At 46.3% G+C, this 21,917-nt stretch overlaps 1 pseudogene; it reads left to right on the forward strand.

The window, feature by feature from the left end:
* Positions 1–5,683: 5,683 nt before the first annotated feature.
* LOC149338428 (uncharacterized) lies at positions 5,684–14,651 on the forward strand (annotated as a pseudogene).
* The last annotated feature ends 7,266 nt before the right edge of the window (positions 14,652–21,917 follow it).

Here is a 21,917-nt window from a genome sequence, read left to right on the forward strand (position 1 = left end):
CGCCTCCGAAGATGCCTTTCCAACAAGTGGGAATGGACCTACTCGGCCCTTTCCCGAAGTCATCCTCTGAAAAACGTTGGATTGCTGTCGCAACGGATTATTTGACGCGGTACACTGAGACAACGGCGCTTTCAAACGGAACTGCTGTCGAAGTAGCTACGTTTTTTGTACACAACATCGTGCTGCGTCATGGGGCTCCGGCGGTTATCATTACTGACCGTGGAGCTGCTTTCCCGGCCCGCTTGACTCAGGCAGTCCTAGATCTGACCCACACCAGCCATACGCGTACAACAGCGTACCACCCACAGACAAATGGTTTGGTGGAGCGCCTTAACAGAACCCTGGCCGACATGCTTTCCATGTATGTGGATGTGGAGCATGAAACATGGGACCAAATTCTCCCATACGTAACGTTCGCTTACAATACGGCCCTGCAGCAGACAACGCGGCTCACGCCCTTCCAGCTTGTCTTCGGTCGTCCAGTTATTACTTCTTTGGATGCCATGTTGCCCGTCGACCCTCAGTGTGACCTAGAGCCAGATCTTGACGTCGCCACTTTCGTTCAGCGGGCTGAAGAAGCACGTCAACTGGCCAGGCAGCGAATACACCGTCAACAGCACGTCGGCGCTGACCGCTACAATCTCGGACGGCGATTTGTTACGTTGCTGGTGACCGCTCCTCAGACTGGAACAGTTCTTGTGTATCTAGCGGTGTGCCGTGTAATATTCGTGACAATATGGGGTCGAATATGGGGCGTTCTATGCACAGTGAAGTCAGTTTTCCGCTATTGTACGAAGTATGCACATGTACACTAGCTTCCGGCAAGCGTTGAAATGAGTCGTCCACTAGCCGCACACGACTCTTCGTTCCAGTGACATCCGTACCTCGTACCAAGCTTCATTTTATGATTACAGCGCTGCTTCACGTGTCTCACAGCTCTGAAATTGTTCGTTGCCCTACCTTCCTTTCAGGACCGGCAACCTGTATGTGACGGCTTCGGGCCAAGCGTTCACTACGGCGTTCACAACGGGAACCTTTTTAACGTTCTTCAGTTCCTTCTTCTTCTTCTTCCCCTCAGTAAACACTAAGCCGTTTCCATCTGTTTCCTCCAGGTGGACTCCTGAGGAGGCCGGTGCTCATGATACCTGGGGAACGGTCTTGCTTGGGTTCGAACATTCCGCGGCTTTGTGCACCTTCTGGCCGCACTTAAACACGCTGTGGGGCTTTAGCGCTGTTGCGGCAGTTAGATGCATAGTGGCCTGACTTGTAGCACAGGTAGCATTTCGGTGGAGGCTTTTGGCTGGATGGGGCGTCTCGGCATTCGGATTTTCCTACGTTTTCTGAATTCGCATTCTTAATTTTGCTCAGTCTTGCTCATCCCTGAGGTCCTAGGAAATGGTCTGCAAGGCCCAGCATTTCGGACAGAATCATGACCTTTCTCTCCTTCAGGTATAGGGACAAGTTCGGGGGACAGTCGCTAAGGAATTGTTCCTTTATGAGCAGCTCGCGATGTGCGCTGTGCTCCTGTGCGATTTCCGAGAGTTCCGTCCACCGAACAAAATGGTGACTTAATCGCGCCACATACTGGGTTGCCGTTTCGCCGTCTGTCCTTAATTTATCTAGAAATCACTCGCTGGCGAGTCGGAATCGTTTGAGCAAGGCGGTCTTTACCTTGCTGTAACTAGTTGCGTCCTCAGGAGCCAGTTGCCCGAATACACTTCGTGCTTCGCCGCTCAGACACGTGCTAAGAACGGTAGCGAATCCACCTTCACACCAATTCTGGCTTCCCGCGATCCCTTCGAATCGCTTAAAGAACGCATTGAGATCCCCCCTTATTTCTTCAAACCTAGGAAGCAACCTGCTGTCATCTATCCGGAAGCTGCTACTTTCTTCCCTGGTGCTATGAACTTCAGCTGAGTGGTTCGTAGCTCGTCGGAGATCAAGCTTCATAACAAGCAGTTGTTTTTCGCGTTAAAATTCTCTTTCTAGGTTTCTTCTCGAGCCCTCTTTGTTTCCTTTTCCATTCTCTCTCTCTCTCTCTTGCTATCCTTGTTGAACATTCTTCCGATGTTTTCTCGACATTTTATTCTTTTTTTTTTTGCCATGCGCTATTCGCTAAATCCCGTTTCGTTTACTATTTCCATAAAAGGTAGCGAAAGAAAAAGATAAGACAACAACGATAGGCTCGAAAATCTTTTTGATGAATATGTAGTTCTGCTCATACAATATCTGAACAATTTTTTTCAAGGACATAAATGATACAAGCGTAAGCTGGCTGTAGTAGTGCACTTGATAAAACGAGGGGAAAGCTCTGAGCTTCCGCAAGATATCGCTTTCCAGCTTTTTGTAGTTGGCGCAAAAAACAGTTCTAAGTGATAGGTTGGCTTGTGCTCAAGAAAAAGAAGAGGCCCTTGATCCGCGCCAGTACTAACTGCAAGAAAAAACACTCACCGCACCATTAGCTTTTACTTGAAACGGAAGTCCATTACGCCTTCGTGTTCATAACAACTATGGGCATAAATTTTTTTCTTCAGGAAATGAAATGCCGCAAACTTTGGAGCGAAGACATTTTTGGCTGCTTGTAAAAGAGAGTACTCGATGGCTTTATTAGACGATCTTAAATGACTTCTTGTCTGATTATAAATTTAGTGGCCGGACATGCATTATATAACTGAATATGGCTTCCTGGAGTGAAATAGGGTTTCTGAACAGAAATTAAAATGTCTTTATTCAGCACTGTACAGCCGGCCAAACGTTTAGCTCGCGTGCGCAAAGGCCGTTTTTTGTGTTCTACTGCGCTTTGAGACAAAGCAAACTTCTGGAAAGCTCAATATTAAGCACGGGCTAAGTGAGCTTGTGCTTATATTTGATATTTTCGCAAGTTTGGTCCGTCATAAGCTGCAGGAGCACGGAAACTGCGGCCGTCACGCACGCCAGCTAAAGGTTTGGCCGGCTGTTCATGGTGCTTGGAACGTGGTGAAAAAGCCAGCAGGAACGCTGGCGTGAAAAGTACCACAACACTAATCACATTGGCCGCAGCAGCGGCGTCATTCCGGGAAAGAATACACATATAAGAAAATTTCCTTAAAAAACGAAGAAATGCAAAAGGCACTCTTGTCTGCATTAAGCTGTTCTGATAATAGAATATTTATTTACCTATTTACAAAACACTGCAACCTGAAGGCCAAGCGCAGTGGCCAATATTACAAGAACAGGCAAAGGAGGTAACAATTGCTACTAGGTGAACATTTCAACGAACAACACTCTCCACAAAACCTGACATGCGTACGAAGAACACGCAGGCAATAGGGGCGAGAGGGATCACTCGAAAAACAGCATTGTCTGCGAATCAAAGGCAAGGAAAGTAAAAAATGGAAAAAAACACAAGGTGCAGAGATACAAGCGCCAAGAAAAACATTTTCGTGAAACAGGTGAGTTTGAGCATAAGCAATTAAAACATGAAAAATGCATCTGGAAGAAATAAACATATATGCCGGAAAACCTAGAGAAGACAGCGTTAACTGAGGTCGGAAAAAACGCGCAGTCTTCAAAATCGGCATTATCATACGCGGCAAACACATAGCTGCCAAGCTATTCCATTGAGCCATAGTGAGTGCAAATAAATAGCTTTTAAAGAGGCTTATGCGCACGAAGTATGCCGTAAGGCTGTGGTCATGAACGCGCTTGGTAAGTCGGGTTAAGCTTGGGCGCAGGCGGTCGCCGTAGTTAAAATTAAATTTATGGATATAAAGAAAGAAAATAAATTTTAGCCTCTGTGCTCTTATCTTCTCAAGTGAGAAGTTAACAGTCAGAGCATCAGAGGCAATAGCAAGAGGTTTTTGGTTTGTGGGGTTTAACGCACCAAAGCGATTCAGGCTATGAGGGACGCCATCGTGGAGGAAAAACTGAAAATTCGTTTTAGGAAAGGAAATAACCGAGTTTGCTGACACACAAAGATCCCCCCTTAGCAATAAGGTGAGCCGCGACTATCTTCTCTCCTACTGCCTGATCGCTATGTGTGAAAATGACTGACGCTGCGTGAAACAAAGGGTTACATGTATGGTCTATTCGGCGACATTGAATAAGTAGATTAAGCCCTGTACCGCTATCCAAATATTTCTTGTGTTCCATACGGCAGATGTTTAATCAAGGTCCCGTCTGTCCAACGCAGTAGCCACCGCAAGAAAATGGTATCAGATAGACAAAAGATTTGGCACAATCTGTCATTCTAGTTTACAGAGGAGCTTCTTGCCTCTCTTCTCCTTGCATCCAGCTGCCACCTCCGCTGCACTTCCCGGCAAATATCGGCAAGTTTATGGTGTGAAGCGAAAACGACATGAACGTTGTATTTTCTGGCAACTTTTCACATTCTGGGCGACACGTTGTGTACGTACGGGATTACGGCTACCTTTCTACAGACTTGTCCATCATTCTGCCTCGGAGCGTGGCTCTGATCCGACTTGCTCTTACCAATCATTCCTTCGCACAATCTTGCGATCACCGTGTAAGGATACCTTGTTTCCCTTAGTCTCTGGCAATCTGATCATCCACGCTCATCGCAACTTGATGCAGACAAAATCGGGCTTTGAGAATGCAATCCATGGCAATGCCATCCTTACGATCATCTAATGCCCAGACTGATAACTAAGCAGTGTCTTCATAGAACGGGAGGAGTACTGCTGGAAAATGGCCAGGCTGATAATTCTAAACCTAAAAACTGCATCTTGCCTTTGTTGCCTGCAAGGATGGTGTATATGTACAAAGGTCCAGAATTTGCACTGGGTCTCGTGTAGCACCGTTGTTTAGCCGCCGGTTTCTTAGCTGTGTTGATCGGGCGATGGCAGCGGAGTTACCGGATGGTCTTCTAAACGGACATACATGCGTTGATGATTACCTTAATTTTGCCAGGAATGAAGGTTGCACACAGGGTTTTGGACATGTTCTGCCAGGCACGGTCAATGCCTCGTTTTTACCACAGAATTCACAAAGCGAGTCAGGAGGCAGTTTCTAGATTTGGAACTTTCTCCGGTCACGTCGCATTTGCTGGAAGTACTCCCCCCGTTGGATGCAGGCACTGTTTAGTTTTATTTTTATTTATTTCATTCTGAATACTGCCAACCCTCATTTCAGGGTCATTGAAGGGAGGGAAAATTAAGAAGAAACAAATACATATATACACAAGAATGAACAAGGCTGTTCGAGCGTACAATACAAGACAGCATAAAAACGCAATACAATTCACACTACTGTACAGCTACCTGCAATACAAAAAGAAATACTTGAACGTCAGTTACGCGCACAATCACAGGAACTCCATCCCTAGACAAAGTCACCAAGTGCGTTCACGAATTCCAATACCCCTGTACACTCAGCAACATCAGTTGAGCTTGGCGCATGATAGCTTTAGCCGCTTATGCGCCATTAAACACCACCCTCACACACACACAGCAACATCAGCGTGCAGAGGAGCGCTGGCTTGGCTGAAGAGGAGGTTGAAGCCTATTCGGAATGGGGACTGAATACTTGTTGCTTCATTACTTTTCTCAGAAGCTCAAATTTTTCATACTAAGTGTGTCACACTAAGAGTAAGAGCAAACAACTGCAAACCTACTGTCAACCAAGCACAATGTAATAAGTAGTGTAATGTCATGCAATGCAATGTAATAAGTAATAAGTCCTTGGGATGGTGGACAGGGCCCTCGAAGAAGATATCAAGCTTCTAGCAACCAAAGTGTTCCGGTATGTGGACTACTACCTGGTGTTCACTAGAGAAGGGAGTGACATGAGAACCTCAGTAGACCTGTTGAACCTTTTTAAGGAAAAGGGACAAGGCTTGAAATTTACTTTTGAGTTGCCAGATAGTCGGCATATACAATTTCTGGACATCAATTTGTTCTTTACAGAAGATCATGTGTGTTGGAAATATGCACCACAATCGCAGAAGCCCCTTCTGAGCCACGAGTCTGGTCATTCGAGGCTTGTTAAAGATGGCATAGCAATGTCATGTCTTGGGTTATCATTGAAGAAGTCCTGCCCACACTTGGTAGAGGAAAGCTTCTACGCACAGGTTTCCGGGCTCAAAGAGGCTGGCTTTCCGGTACAGAGCCTCGCGCGTCTGGCGGACAGGCTCTTGGTGAAAATGAAAGGTTGTTGCCAAAAAGCCGAGGAAAGTGCCGATCACAAAAAGGTTGCTCCCATTCCATATCTACATGGTGTCTCCCATCGCCTAAAAAAGTTGCAGGCAGGTTTGGCATACAGGTGATCTTTACTGCTGAGAATAGGGTTGGCAAGATTTCTGCTGCGGTCAGGAAAATAATGGACGAGTCGAGGCCCATTGAAGGAGCATGCGCTGTCAGACACGCCAACATTTACGTGCCGTGCAACATGGGCGTTGTGTACAGAATACCGGTATCGTGTGGGAAAATTTTTTATGGGCAGACTGGAAGGTGCCTCAAAGTCCGCCTGAGAGAGCACGAGAGGTCACTGGGGACATCTGCCGCTTCATCTAATCTCGCTCTGCACTGCCGTGACTGCAGTAAGGAAAATGACAGCGTGTGTGCTCCTGATTTGGGGCGTGCTGACGTTGTCTTCAGGCAAAGGAATTAGAAGTGCCGGGAGACAGTAGAGGCGTATCTGATCACCACATCCCGCATTTCATGCGTTGCAAAACCTTTGGTGGCGTTACACCAGGTAGAACTGGAATATTTTGAGAGTACTGGTGCAATGCAATGAGGCTAATGCGCACGTCTGGTTTGGTTTGCTGTTTCTGTTGTTTTGTTGTTTCATGCTTTGTGCGCCTGCGCGTGCTGGGTTGAAGCCTTTATAAGCACGAGATTTTCCTAATAAAATTTCACTTGATAGTCAGCGCTTGTTTGTTTGCGTGTTTCTTCCCCTGTCTTCGTTTTTCACGCTGTACATAATGTTGAGGACCCGGAACTTTAGGCATTTGCCTTAACATGCCTATAAATGCCTAAACGGGGGATTTTTGCACTTGCCTGCTTTTTTTTATTTTTTATGAATACTACCTATTTAAGCGCACTAGTTCCCTATAAATGCCTAAATCAAAAGTTTTGGTCCTCGGTGCCGTTTTTCATTTTTGAGACATCTGTCTAAGTATGGTGAGAGGCGCGCGCCAATGCACGCGCAAAAGGCGAGGGTTTCGCCAAATGTTTTTCTCGAAGTGTAGCTGGCGCAACCAAAGAGGTTATATAACCCCCATGATTGTAACCCGACACCCGAACCGGCGCCGTCCAGTCGGGGGCCATCACCTCAACGCACTCCGTCCAGCCGGGGACCGCCGCCTCAACGCGCGCAAGACGCGTACACTCGTGCGCTCACTGCTCGCTGATCGCTCGGTCAACTCTCGGCCGCCTGGGCCTCCGCAGAGAATAGCCACTTGTTTGACTGCCGCTTACAGAACACGTGACACTGACTTGAGCGGGCTCACAACCTTTGCTTCGTCAGCGCTGTACATTTCATTTCGTATTGACATACCGAAAGAAAAGGCATCTAGAGGCGCTCGTTGCAGGCAGTGGGTTTCGCAGTTTGGAGATGTTTTTTCAACTGATGTAACTGTGCTTTTCTGCAAAGCGTGCGAAACTTCACTCTCAAGTGAGAAGCGATGCCATGTAGCGCAACACGTCGCTACCAACAAGCATATTGCAAACCTGAAGCGAACGAAAGAGGGGGAAATCGCAACTCCTACTGGCAGAGGCTTTCAGCGGTAGTTCGACAGCGAAGGAATCGTCATTTGCCAAAAAGTTGTGTCAAGCATTTTTGGCGGCAGATATCCCGTTGTGGAAACTAACCAACAGTGATCTTTGGAGCTTTCTGGAAAAGTACACCGAGCAGCATGTTCGAGATGAATCAACGCTTCGTAAGAGATGCGTGAAAGAGTGCTACCAGGGTACTCTCGCGAAAATCAGAGATGAAATTGGGGACAACTACATTTGTGTGTCAGTCGACGAAACCACGGACGCAAGCGGGCGGTATGTGGCCAACTTCATCGTCGGAACATTGAGCCCAGAGAAAGCCGGACGGGCAATCCTGCTCAACAGAGATGTTATTGATAAGGCGAGCCATTCGACGATAGCGCGTTTTTTTTCACTTCATCTCTGGAGCTTCTATAGCCAGGTATGTGAAGGTACTTTTGTTCGTCACGTATGGGGCATCCTGCATGTGCAAGGCAGGAGAGGGATTGACGCTTTATACAACAAGATGGTTCACCTGACATGCGTTGTTCACGCAATGCATAGTGTTGCCGAATGTGTCCGGGTCTCTTTTTCCCCAAGTGGACGCGCTAGTACCTAGCACAAAACAGATGTTTCTTAAATCTCCGTCAAGATTTGGTGTTTTCCGCGCCTCAGCACCTGACATTCCTCTGCCGCCAAAGCCTGTTTTGACTCGATGGGGAACATAGATGAACGCAGCAGTATATTATGCACGGTACTTTGATGTCGTCAAATCTGTCTTTGAAGAAATCAAGGATGACGCCGCGTGCGCGATCAAAGCAAGAGCTATGTTCGATGAGACGAGTTTGAAAAGAGACCTGACATACATCAGTGCAAACTACTCAACATTGGCGTAAAGGATGACAAAGTAGGAAAAGGCTGCACTCTCGATAGATGAATCATTGAATGCAGTCGAAGAAGTAGAAGCAGCACTGCGGGGACTGGAAGGAAAGGGCGCTGCGGCTTTTAAGAAGATGCAACAATTGGTAGAAAAAAATAGAGGCCTAGAAACCTTTTCACAAATCAGAGAGCTTCTACGTGGAGATGATACGGCCACATCACCTGAAGGCCTGAGCTCCTATGAACTCTCATGTTTTAGGTTCGCGCCACTAACTTCATGTGATGTCGAAAGAAAACCTGACGATGTACTTTATTGTGGCGTTCTTCAATTGACGACTGCGTACGCTACGTTCTTGACTGACAAATATTGTGGTAATAAATAAAGAGTATTATTCAAAGCGCCTATTACTGTTTTATACCGCCTATTTCCGTATGTTTTAGAGCCTAGATGCCTGCCTATTTCAGAGTTCTTTAGCGCCTAAACTTCCGGGCCCTAGTAATAAGGTCCTCTAAATATTGGGGAGCACTGGAAAACGAATTGCGTGTTCTAATGGAAAACCATGGACACTCCTGACAGAAGTTTGATTTAGATGTCACTTGAGGAGAATCAAACTTTCGCTGATGTTATTATGCCATGCTGGGAAAAAAAAGAATAATACTTTTGAAACCATTAAATTTTTCTGCAAGAACGTCATATGAAAGCGAAATATATAGTATAGCTTCGAATGCGGGCAAACTTCAACAACACAAATCGGTTTTGGCTATCGGCTGTGTGAGAAAGAATATTACCGGACACACAGTACATCCGAGACCAGAGCTCTGCGTAATATAGGTGAGGCCTGAGTTCTGCAGTGCTCAAGAAGACTGTGCGCTAACCTCCCCCCCACCCCCAAGCACACACAAAAGAAAACGATCATATTTGCTGAGCAGCTGGATAACATCTGGGATACAGCGGCAATTACTGACGACTGCGCTACGCATTCCGGCACCAGGCACTGCAATGGCGGCTTCTGCACAGTGTCTTTTGCCTTCGTGATCTTTTGAAGCTGTTTTGCATCCGGCTACCCGTTCCCTGCTCGACCGTGTGAGGACGCGCTCGTAATAATTATTTTTGCGAGCGCCAGAGCGCCAGCTGCGAGTGCGATCATCGCAGCACAGACGCTCCCTAGAGCTGGCGCTGCAGAGATGTGGAACAGCAAACAAATAAGAGAAGACAGCAAGCTGCACCGGAGACCAAATACAGCTGTCCTGCAGAAGCACCAGAGAGATGGCGATGAGCATGGAGCTCTAAGTGTTTGCGACCAGGGCCTAAGTGAAGGCAGTCGGCACTCCTTCCCGCTTCGTAATTCGGTGCAGGAGCGCATAAGAATAATGCCTCCAGATGACGAGCTTGCGTTCACGTGTTGTGTATGTTGCGAGTCGTTTCAGACTGCGTTCAGCGTCCTCCATAACAGCTGTATGAACGGCTACATCTCTTGCACCACGTTAATCAAGGACAAAAATGCAACGCCTCTAAACAGTTGTTAACCACAGTCCCCCGTGCATGAATATAGGCAACATGCAGTAGTGTTTACTATAATCATGGTACATTGTTCCGAAAACTAAACTAACTTGAATCATATTCGGGTGTTTAATGTCTGAAGTGTTCAGCCCATTATTAGGGTTTGAAACATGCGCATTATGTTTTTCCCGTCATGCATGACAGTATAGCTTGCTGCTAAGCAACACCTGTTTATGCTTTCACTGCTTCTTCTGCCGTGTATGCTGCTTGTTTGGATTGGGTGTTTGGCGCACTATTTTATGTGACTCTGAAGCACTTGAAACGGTGTTGTAATATTTTTGCTGTGGGTGCTCTCGTGCAGCTACATTGTGCTGCAAAAAAGTGTGCTGTGGTCCCTAGCTAGCTACGTCCCATCTGTGCTGCGTGAAAGTGCATTTTCTATTTGTTTGTTCGCATGTGATGTCCGTGGTCGCATGCCCTAGGCATATGCTCTTTTACTCGTATTGGGTGGTGGTTATTTGGATGCCACTAGTAAGTTTTGTAAAATACGTGTCCTAAAAACTTGAGCGTCGTGTCAGAAGGCATCTTATCCTTCTTTCCAGAAACTCTTCCATGCTTCTGGCTCCTGGAGTAAAATTTCCTGCTCACTCTGCAACTGAAGTGGAACTGGAACTCTGGAATATCGGCGCTCACATGAAGCCGTTTTGCTGATCATTGCTTTCAGTATAGCTTCGAACTGACTTAAATACATTCGATATTTATTACATGGTCGTCCTGACTAGGGCGAGCTGCCTGCTCAAATGGCAGGTCTTATGCATAACACCATATATAATGAAAGGCTGTTCCCACAGTGCAGCTGCACTTTTAACAAATTCGCGCATAGTTCCAAGGCAAAGCACTATATAACCTGTAACTATAGATGGAAAGTATACAACAGCTGTCCGGAAGCAGGCAGAGTGGGTGAGGGAAAAATACGGGTTTGTGACATACTAGTCAAAATCAAGAGGAAGAAATGGGCTTGGGCAGGGCATGTAATGAAAGCTAACTGCTTTTCTTTAAGGGTAACGGAGCGGATTCCAAGAGAAGGCAAGCGTAGCGGGGGGCGGCAGAAAGTTAGGTGGGTGGATGAGATCAAGAAGTTTGCGAGGACACGGCGGCCGTAACTGGAAAAGGAGAGGGTTAATTGGAGATCCATGGAAGAGGTCATGAAAAAAAAACGGAAAATATCAATAGAATTCTTTACCAGGAAGGAGTCACTATTATCGAAAGAATTCAAAAATTTAGAAAGCAATTTACTTACACAGTGCTGCCACGTGCCACCTTCATTCACACTAAACGGAGCATCCAGTTTATGTGTTTTAACGCTAAAGAAAACATGCAACGCACCACTTTCACTGGCAGATATATCTCTTGCAAGCCCCTTAAGATCTAAGCGCATGCAAAACTCGACTGCTTTATTCTTAATTCTACTTTGCCCTTTTTTCACACTAGTGAGATTCTTGTTCACGGCCAATGTGGCTTTTTCCTTGTACAAGGACCTTGGCAAGGCAACAAAGCCGCCGATCTTATCTGCCTGCAAAAGACAAAGGTCATTTTGATTAAAGAATTTCACCACATTCTGCAAACGATCTTCAGCACCATTAGGTCCAGTCTCTTTTACATTCTTGTCAAGGCAGCCTAGTCCTTCCAAGAGACACCGTTCCTGGTCTTCCTGAGGCGCCTTCTTTGCTATCCTCCGATTCAAGGCTTTGAACTCGTGGGGAGGAACGGAAGGCTCCAGCCCAAACTTGGGACCCTTCTCTAGTAGGCTTGATATGCTGGTAGGGACGGAAGCACCACCGATGACAATTAGGCCACCTTTTCTGTGTTCAGGCATCTTCGGCTTCCATAAGGCTCCAACAATCCATCGTAGGCTGTGGTTCTACCAGAATTTGGTAAAGCGTGCAGCTTCACGTTTCAAGGGGAAGAATGTCCTTTCTGAAAACCATTCTGGTGGAAATCTTCAGCCAGTTAAGGTATAAAGGACTTGCCGCCATAGTTCAGCCCGTAGAATTTTCAACTCTTTTCACATGTTCCCTCGATGGTGAAATAAGAAAAAAACAGGACACTTACTTCCAGCGGCGTAATGCATTTCCTGAGGAAAATCTAAGATACCTTGCTCTGCAGGACGCTGAAACGATGTTAGTCAGGAGCAGGTTGACGTCCTGAAGTAAATTAGAAGTCATTAGAAGAGATTAGAAGAAGATGGATTCTTGGAGCCTTGGGGAAACCGAAGAAGCCTGAACACCGAAAAGGAGGCCTCATTGTCAGGGGTGGTGCTTCCATCCCTACCAGCGTATCAAGCCTACTAGAGAAGAATCCCAAGTTTGGGCTGGAGCTTTCCGATCCTCCCCACGAGCTCACAGCCTTGAATCGGCGGATAGCAAAGAAGGCTCCTCAGGAAGACCTGGAACGGTGTTTTTTGAAAGTACTAGACTGCATTGACAAGAATGTAAACGAGACTTAACCTAACGGTGCTGAGGATCGTTTGCAGAAGGTGGTGAAATTCCTTAAACAAAATGACCTTTGTACTTTGCAGGAAGATAAGATCGGCGACTTTGTTGCCTTGCGAAGGTCCATGTACAAGAAAAAAGCCACATTGGCCATGAACAATAATTTCACTAGTGTGGAGAAAGGGCAAACTAGAATTAAGACTAACGCAGTCGAGTTTTGGAAGTGCTTAGATCTCCAAGAGCTTGCAAGAGAGTGGGCACGGGAACGTTGCAAGAAGCATAGCTCCTGATTTCCGCTTTACGCTGACGCTCTTCTTAACCTGGGTGATACCGGAATCGCTATCTCCCTCATTCCCTTCTGCTCAGATGCTACCTACGCCAATGCCTGACAGTGGCCCTGTCAACATATTTTTACGAAGACGACGATGCTGGCAGTGGCGAGGGACGGAGCGCTCGCGCTAGGCCAGCGGCTATTAAAATCATCTCTTGTTCATGGTTCACCACGTCTCATTCTTCGGCTGGCCGCCACGTTACATTTGGTGTGAGATGCTGGGGTCCCTTCATCGCCATCCTGGTCCCGGAGCTTCGGTGTCCTGGGCCTGCCGTGGACGTCGGCCGTAAGCGCCTGGTCCGCGCCGCCCGTCCATGCCCCAGCCCGGCCGACTTGAACCCACCTCGCCGCTCACCCCAGCCCCGTCCCCCGCCCGGACCACAAGACAAGACGACCCAAGACCCGACCGACCCAAGACCCACACGGGAAGACACCGTCCCCCTGCCCCTCCTCTCAGGTGCGTCCATGGACCTCGGCCGTCAGCTCCTCGCACCCTCCGGCCCGGATGCTTCGTGGACCGGGACTCATCCTTCGATCATCTCATCCACTGTGGCGGCCAGCACTTCACCACATTGCCCCTTCTCTCTAACCTGGACCTGGAAGCCCATCACCGTTTCGCCCATCCCTTCATCGACATCTATTATACGAAGCATATTACTAGAGCTACACTACAGCCCGTCGAGCGCGGCGGTGGAGCTACCATTGACCTTTAGTGTGACCACGTGACACCACGTGACAACATGACGTCACAGCAGAGGAAAGATGGGCTGCCGGCTCGCGCGGTCGGCCGCGGCGGTGGAGGCTCCACATCAGAGGCGCTGCAGCTGACCACGTGACGCTACAGCAGCGGTATAAAGCTGAGCTTGCCTCGCTCTCTTGGCACTTACGAAGCGGCCAGGTGTTGGGATGCCGCCTAGAAGCAGGGCTGATTTGAACGAGAAGCGAAAGCTTCAGCGTGCCACAGAGACCGATGAAGAGCGGGATGAACGTCTGGCTAAGCGGCGTGCTCAATATGCGGCTCGGCGACAACGTTCTACAACAACTGAAGAACAAAGCGAGGAACTTTACCAAGCCTAGCCATCAATATGCTTCGCATCTGACTAGGCTTAACCTTAGCTATGCCTCAGCCATTTTTTACGATCGGGACGATCGCTCGGAGGCCCCGGGTAATGTTACGAAGACGACGAAGCTGGCAGTGGCGCGGGACGGAGCGCTCGCGCTAGGCCAGCGGCCATTAAAATGATCTCTTGTTCATGGTTCACCACGTCTGATTCTTCGGCTGGCCGCCACGTTACAATATATTTCATCCCCGCGCATCCGATGGAATTACTCGCCTTCGGCCGTTGAACACCACTGACAACTTCATCTTCGTCCGCAAGGAATTTAAGCTGCGGCCTCTCCGTCCTCGGATTTAGTGGGCACGGGAACGTTGCAAGAAGCATGGCTCCTGATTTCCACTTTGCTTCGATGGAGGTGTGCACATTTTCCTTGTACTGTAAAAAGAGCGATGACATCTGCTTGCTGCTGTTCCCGTGCCCAGGGGTGCTGTGTGAAACTGTGTGTGATTGCTTTTCTATGGCTTTTCTACTCTTGTGCTCCGGCGACATAGAAACGAACCCCTGCCCCACTGCGCGATCTGAACCCCTATTAGAAATTTAATTGCTCCCTGAAGACCCTGTAGAACAGATGACCGTAATTTTTCAACTGCTCAAAGATGTTCACGCGCGCTCATTACAAATTTCGAAGACACAAACTGAGCTGACCGCAGATATTAAATCCATTAAGGCTGGGCAGAAAAGCATTGGAACAAAAATATTAACGTTCAGAAGCGTTTAGATGAACTAGAAGAGAAAGGGAAAGCTCTTGACACCTCCAGCCATGAGTTTGCAGGCATGCAAAAATCTATTGAAAGCTTAACTTCACAAAATCGCTTCTTACAAAAATGCCTAGATGATATGGAGGACAGATCACGCCGCGATAATCTGATTTTTTATGGACTGACAGATTCATCAGAAACTTGGCAGGAAACAGAAAGCACATTGACCAATGCACTACGGAAGGTACTTGACTCGCTACCAAACGACCCATTTCAGCGTGTTCATCGTTTAGGCATCTTTTCCGCTAACAAATACAGACCCAGCATTGCCAAATTTACCAACTACAAAGTGAAAGAGTTAATCCTCTCTCATCGTAATGATTTCAAGGAACACAAAATTTCAATAAGCGAAGATTTTTCACCCGCTACTCGAACTGCGGGACTGAAACTAACCGAATTTGGAATCGGCTATCCGGGATCACCCAAATTTCGCCAGCCGCCGCGGTGACCCAATGGTTATGGTGCTCGGCTGCTGACCCGAAAGACGCTGGTTCGATCCCGGCCGCGGCGGCTGGAATTTCTTTGGAGGAGAAATTCTAGAGACCCGTGTACTGTGCGATGTCAGTGCACGTTAAAGAACCCCAGGTGGTCGAAATTTCCGGAGCCCTCCACTACGGCGTCTCTCCTAGCCTAAGTCGCTTTGGGACGTTAAACCCAACAAACCAACCAACCAACCAAATTTCGCCTTCGCTGCAATAAGCTATTCATCCGCGGCAAAATGCTTCATGTACAATCCATCCAACGACACAATTGATGAAATCGAGCTGCCATCCGAACACGCGCCCCAAGGATCAGACGCTTCGCCAGTTGTTGCGTACTAGGGGCGCGAGAGGAGCAGTGGTCATTCATTACCATCTGATGTCACGATTCTGTACACTATTATCAGAAGTATCTTGAATAAGAAAACACCTCTTTCATCGGCAATCGATACCTGCTCTGCGCATATCATCGCACTTACTGAAACTGGGCTCTCATATCAAATCCACGATAACGGAATCTTTCACAACGCACACCGTTTTACAATATATCGCAGTGACCGAACTATTCAGCGGGGAGGCGGCGTACTACTTCCTATTTCGAAAGACATACCGTCATCATGCATCTACACTAACAGCGTCTTGGAAAGTGTATGGTCATCAGTTACTCTACACCATCAGAAAATAATATTAGGCATGTGCTATCGCCCTCCTTCTTCTTTGCGCTCGTTTATTAACGAGCTTGACGACGAACTTAACATAATACACACCAGATTTCCATCGGCTTCCTCGCTTTTATTAGGTGATTTTAACTTTCCCAATATTTCTTAGGATACCCAGCCTGCCCACCTATCTAAATTTTCATCCGATGCCAGTGATTTTCTTGATTTATGCTCCGTTTTTTCGTTTACCCAATTAGTAACTAATGCTACCAGAATCTCTGTCAACACTGCCAACACTTTAGATTTGATCCTAACCAACCGAGCCACCTTTGCTACCGCCATCACCTATTTACCTAATATAAGCGATCACTCTGCTCGTTTTCAACATCAACACTGCCTGTTCTAAACCTGCAAGAAAGAAAAAGACCATACTAGATTATATTAGAGCAAACTTCGATGTCATTAACAATGAATTATCAGTGTTTTCTCAAAACTTCCTGGAAAACATTGACGATCGCCCTGCGCAAACTAGGTGGGATATGTTCACGCCCAAAGTTCTGGAACTAACTCAGAAATATATGCCAAGACGCACCATCACTTCTAATCCTCAAGCCCCATGGTATACCGCCCATACAAGACGCCTATCTAACAGAAAAAAGCGCCGATATCGTATAGCTAGGCTATCACCATGTAACGCACTCTGGGACGCATACACAAAATGCCGCTGATGCCTATACAACTGCACTTAAGCAAGCAAAAGATAACTTCCTTTCTAACACGGTACCATCCATGTCATCTACGATGATTAAAAAATTTTGGCGCCTCATCAACCCACATGCCGAAGAATCTATTAACTTAACTGACGCCTCAGGGGACCCTATTCCGGCTCATTTATGCGCATCAGAACTTAACGAAACCTTTATTCAGAACTTCTCGCACACATCAAATACCAAACATCCCGTTCCACTCCGGTATAATTACCCTTGTGTGCCTCAAATTCTCATCGATTCATCTGGCGTTACTAAACTTATTGATGCCCTAAAACTTCATTCATCGCCAGGTTTTGACTGCATTCACGCTAAATTTTAAAAATATACAATTGCCTCCAGCTCCTTGATATTAACAAAGATTTTTCAGCAGACTCTCAATAATTCCATTTTGCCAACACAATGGAAAGTGGGGAAGGTGGTTCCATTATTCAAATCAGGAAATGGAACCTCTCGTACAAACTATCGCGCCATCTCACTTACAAGTACTTGTTGCAAACTATTTGAACACGTCACCTTCACTAACCTTGTGAACTTTCTCGAGTCTAATTCCTTTTTTACACCCGCACAGCATGGCTTTCGGAAGTCATTTTCTTGCAAAACCCAATTTGCCAGCTTCACTATCAAACTTCACCATATTTTAGATCGCGCATCAGGAGCTGACTGCATTTTCCTTGACTACTCTAAAGCATTCGACGAGGTATGTCACCGCTTATTATTTTTAAAGCTAACCCAACTGAATATCGACCACGGCGTTCTGAAAGTTTTGCAAGCGCTTAGATCTTCACAGGCTTACAAGAGAGATAACTATCAGTGAGAGTGGTGCGTTGCATGTTTTCTTTAGCGTTAAAAGATATAAACCTGATGCTCCGTTTCGTACCATTGTGAATCTGCGAAGGTGGCACGTAGCAGCACTGTGTTAGTAAATTCCTTTTAAAAGTTTTGAATGTCCTTGATGTAAGGGACCCCTTCCTGGCAAAGAATTCTACTGATATTGTTCGTTTCTTTCGAGATCACAGTGATGCAGATAGCGCTCATGTTTGTCTCTCTTTCTTAGTGTTTCTGTTGTGGTTGCGCTACAGGTATGTATAATTTGTCACAAATCCAACTAGCCCAACATCAAACTCTTTTATTGGAAGAAATCTGCCCTGCAGTGGGCGTAGTCGGGCTATTGATGACGATGAAGCGATAGAGAGTTGACGCAAATCGTCATGATTTAGTACAATAAGACTTTTATTTATCGTTGATGGAGATTTCTAACGTCCCAAATGAACTCAGGCTATGAGGGACGCCGTTAAGAAAGGGGCCTGAAATTTCCACAAACTGTGGTTCTTTAAGTGCACTGACATCGCACAGTACACGTGCCTCTAGAACTTCGCCTCCGTCTAAATCCGACCGCCACGGTCTGGATCAAACCCTCGTTTTTCGGGTCAGCAGCCGAGTTGCATAACCAGTGAGCCACCGCGACGGCCACAATTAAATTTACGGGCACATAAATATGCACTGAAGAAGAGTATACAGTGTTGCCAATCCCACTGTTTTGTTTCGCCAAAATGCTTTCTGTAACGTGAATCATGCTGTAACGTGGCCGTGAATGCGGCGGGTCAAGCAGCCAGGTTGTTGTGCTTAAGTAATGATTCACAGTATGCTGGTGCTTGTGCGCTGTCTCATCCCATTTGGGCTACTCGTGTCTTAAAATGTAGCCAAGTTGTACTTTCAGAGTTCCGCCTGTACAGATACAAATAAGTACAGTCATAAATGTGTCACCGTCGAGGTAGGCGGTTTCACTCTTTTTTTTTATTACTATGTTCGCAGTGTGTAGCTGCTAGGGTCGTAGGTATTTAGGCCTGCAGAGCTCTCAGTATCTCTATAAGTTTAGTGATTTTGGTGTCTCATTGTTAGTGCCACCTGGAACAATATCATCCCTTGTGCTCAATTTTAAATGAAAAATAGTGAGATTATGCATTCTTTGTTTATGCACTTAACACAAAATTTTCTCAACCATGTACTGGCAATAAAAGTACAGGCCCCACATAACTTAAACAAATGAAATGAAAATGAAAATTATATTCCATCAAAGCGAATAAATCCGTAGTAGCGTCCGGATCACACGTAACCTTTTTGGCTAGACATGGGACCCAGCTGTGATTAGGCAATGTACCTGGTTAAATTTTGTGAAGCAGTCGGGCAGTAAAATAAAATACATGGTCATTGTTTTGTTCAGATAAATAAAAACAGCGTTTTCTTTAAAACAAACACAAAAATCAAGGCAACCTGACATTCATAAATATGCTGTATTAAGTCGGCCCACGTTTGTATGAAAACTTTTGTTATGCAACAGAAGATTTGATTGCTTATTCCATGCGGCGACAGATTTACCTGTCTGATATTCTAAGAACGTTCGGTGAAACGCGGTTTGTTCGGTTGTCCAGTGAAATACATTTGAAGCAAGGCTGGCTTGCCGTTTTGCAGGTAATAATAGCGCTTCCCGTCGTGTTAACACAGACACCACGTGACCGAGTGTGGTTGCCTCGGCAAACACATTCTCCTGCGCAGCTTAGTGTCGCAGTTTGGATATCGGCCATATATCAGCCAGGAGGAACTGAAAAAAAAAGTTTTCGCTTTTAGTAAACAACGTCAAGAGCCTCATATGCTTGCAATCGACCTGCAGCTCGGCAGTAAGTTAAACTCGCAGCCTAAACACACGTTTGAAAAAGAAAATGAAGCACTTCGCGGTCACTGGGCGGTCACTGGGCGTACCAGCAGTATTTTTCTATTAGTTTACAACAAACTCAACTCAGGGGCCCGCATTACACGCCCGTTGTTCTCGCTCACTTAACGTGGCATTTTCGATGTTCTCGAAGTCGATCTGAAAAGCATCTTCAGCGGATTCACTACGTACTCACAAGCTTGAGCTAGACTGGTCGATCACGAAAGAAATCTCTCTGGCAACCAAAATGCTTTAAAGTAAAGAGGGGGCGAGAGAATAAATGTTCATTTGCATAAAAATTAAACACACGGAGACAAGCGAGTGTCCACATCACTGACAACTTTTCTCTCGGTAACGTTAAGCCCCATTTCAACGTGCCCGCACTCAGCGCCATTGACGATCAACCCTGAAGCGTACAGTGGTGAGCAGCCTTGTCTAGAGCGCTCGGGCGGTGCACTTCCTTGCAAACAAATCCAGATTTTGTGGCAGCCCCTAGGGTCCAGCTGCAACGCTTGCACGGAAGTAGCGCCAGATAGCCTCGTAAACAAAGCAGGCACGAAAACTTTGACCTGTAATGAGGGGCTGCTCTCTAATTTCGGTTTTTGTTACCAAGTGCGCACTGCTCAAGCGCTCTAGACAAGGCTGCTCACCACTGTACGTGGAAGCGGATGCAAGAGGGAAGCTGAACACCATCCTGTTCTGGTAGGCGTCACTGTCGGGTGCAGATGTGGCTTGTCGCATAGACAACATTCGTGTCCTCGTTTGTGTAAAACAAGCACCGACAACTTGTTGCAGCACTTCGCAGTGGCGATAAGCGAGCGTCCACTTTGTTGCCGATGCTGCCGGTTAGTTAGCTTGCTCTATTAATTCTTGTTTTGCTGTATTAGACGAGTAGTAACTGCAAATATTACTACTATTAGTATTACTACTATTTCTTACTGCCATTTCGTTTTTCTTATCGATGTTTTTTTGTTTCAGTAATAGTTCACCCCCCAACTTCTCTATCCATCGCCACCTGGCTCGATTGCCTTGGCGCTGAAGGGGAGGAAAAACAGCGACTTCTGGTCGCCCGGGCGGTCGACATGCTCGGCCAGTAAATTATTGTCGAATAAAGGTCTTCTACAACTACTACCAGTTCACGTGCTTTAGGATGTCTAAGGATAGTGCTTATCGAAAGAAGACGCGAAGCGCGTATCGCTGCGGTTGTGCAGTGTTTCCTTGCTTGGCTTAAATGGTCTAGTTTTTTCAAAATATAGCGGCCAGGATCTGGGTAACAGCAAAATTAAATTGGCTCCTCACATCCCACTTACTAACTAACCTCGGCGGGTGAAAGTTTGTGAACGTATTTTCATTGAGACGGCAGCACAATTGCACGCTTAATTATCGTCGACTGACGGGAATCGTAGTGAAATCTGACTCGCGCGCATTAACAGTACGAAGTTAGCCACAAGGCGATGTCTAATATGAGAGTGCCGTGTCGTACTTCATAAAACCAGTTTATTTATTTATTTATAAATTTGCAATCCCAACTGGGATTTTAGCATGGTGGAGTACACTATGGCGTACATTTCTTAGGCCTCAAGGGGGAAACATACCAAGCATACAAACTTCAACACAAAACATCAAATGAAGCAGAATAAATTCATGGCAAATAAAACATGGAATGGTTAAACTGGAGGTCGCATATCGAGGCAGGAGAAGAAAAGATTAGAGAGGGAAATAAGACTCTATTATTATTTAGCTTATTCCACTCAGTAATTGTTCTAGGAAAGATGGAATATTTAAAACATTTAATGCGAGTGGAATAAGGAATTACTGTTAGGGCGTGTCTGTGTCGTGAAGCGTAACCCGCAGAAAAGGGCACTATATGTGAAATGCCTACTTTGTATTCATCTTTGATAAACTGATATAAAAATTTTAGGCGCAAAGCTCTTTTTCTGTCGGTTAAAAATGTAATTTTAGCCTTAGTTCAAAATTTTTTGATTGAAGTGCGCCCAGAGATGTTATAGATTAGGCTAATTGCCTCTCTTTCTAGATATTCTACCTGATTAATACGTTTTTGAGTATGTGGGTACAAGATAATAGCCGCATATTCTAATGTATGAAGTATCATTCATTCATAGGCGAGAAGCCGAAGAGCTGCTGTGGACAGTTATAACGCTTGTCCAGAAGGAAGAGTTTTTGATTACTAATTACATAATTAATATGCCTTGACCAGCTTAGATCCTTGGAAATCCATAGACCAAGATGCTTAAAGCGTTTAACTTCCGGTAAGAAAGCATTACCAGCTGAGTACGTAAAATGTACAGGGTTCTTTCTGCTGTGAAGAAGATGGACCCCTTCGCTGGACGCCGATGGAGAAGAAGCGGTTGTGGGATTGCCATCGCGCAGATCGTGTTGGTCTTGGTCGCCCCGCTCCATCGCCGACCTCGACAAATCCCCGACGTCCTTCTTCTACATTAAGCGGTTGTGGGATTTCCATCGCGCAGATCGTGTTGGTCTTGGTCGCCCCGCTCCATCGCCGACCTCGAC

The sequence above is a fragment of the Amblyomma mixtum genome, chromosome 6 (genome assembly GCF_055824585.1).
Source record: "Amblyomma mixtum isolate Tamu chromosome 6, ASM5582458v1, whole genome shotgun sequence".
Lineage (NCBI taxonomy): Eukaryota > Metazoa > Arthropoda > Arachnida > Ixodida > Ixodidae > Amblyomma > Amblyomma mixtum.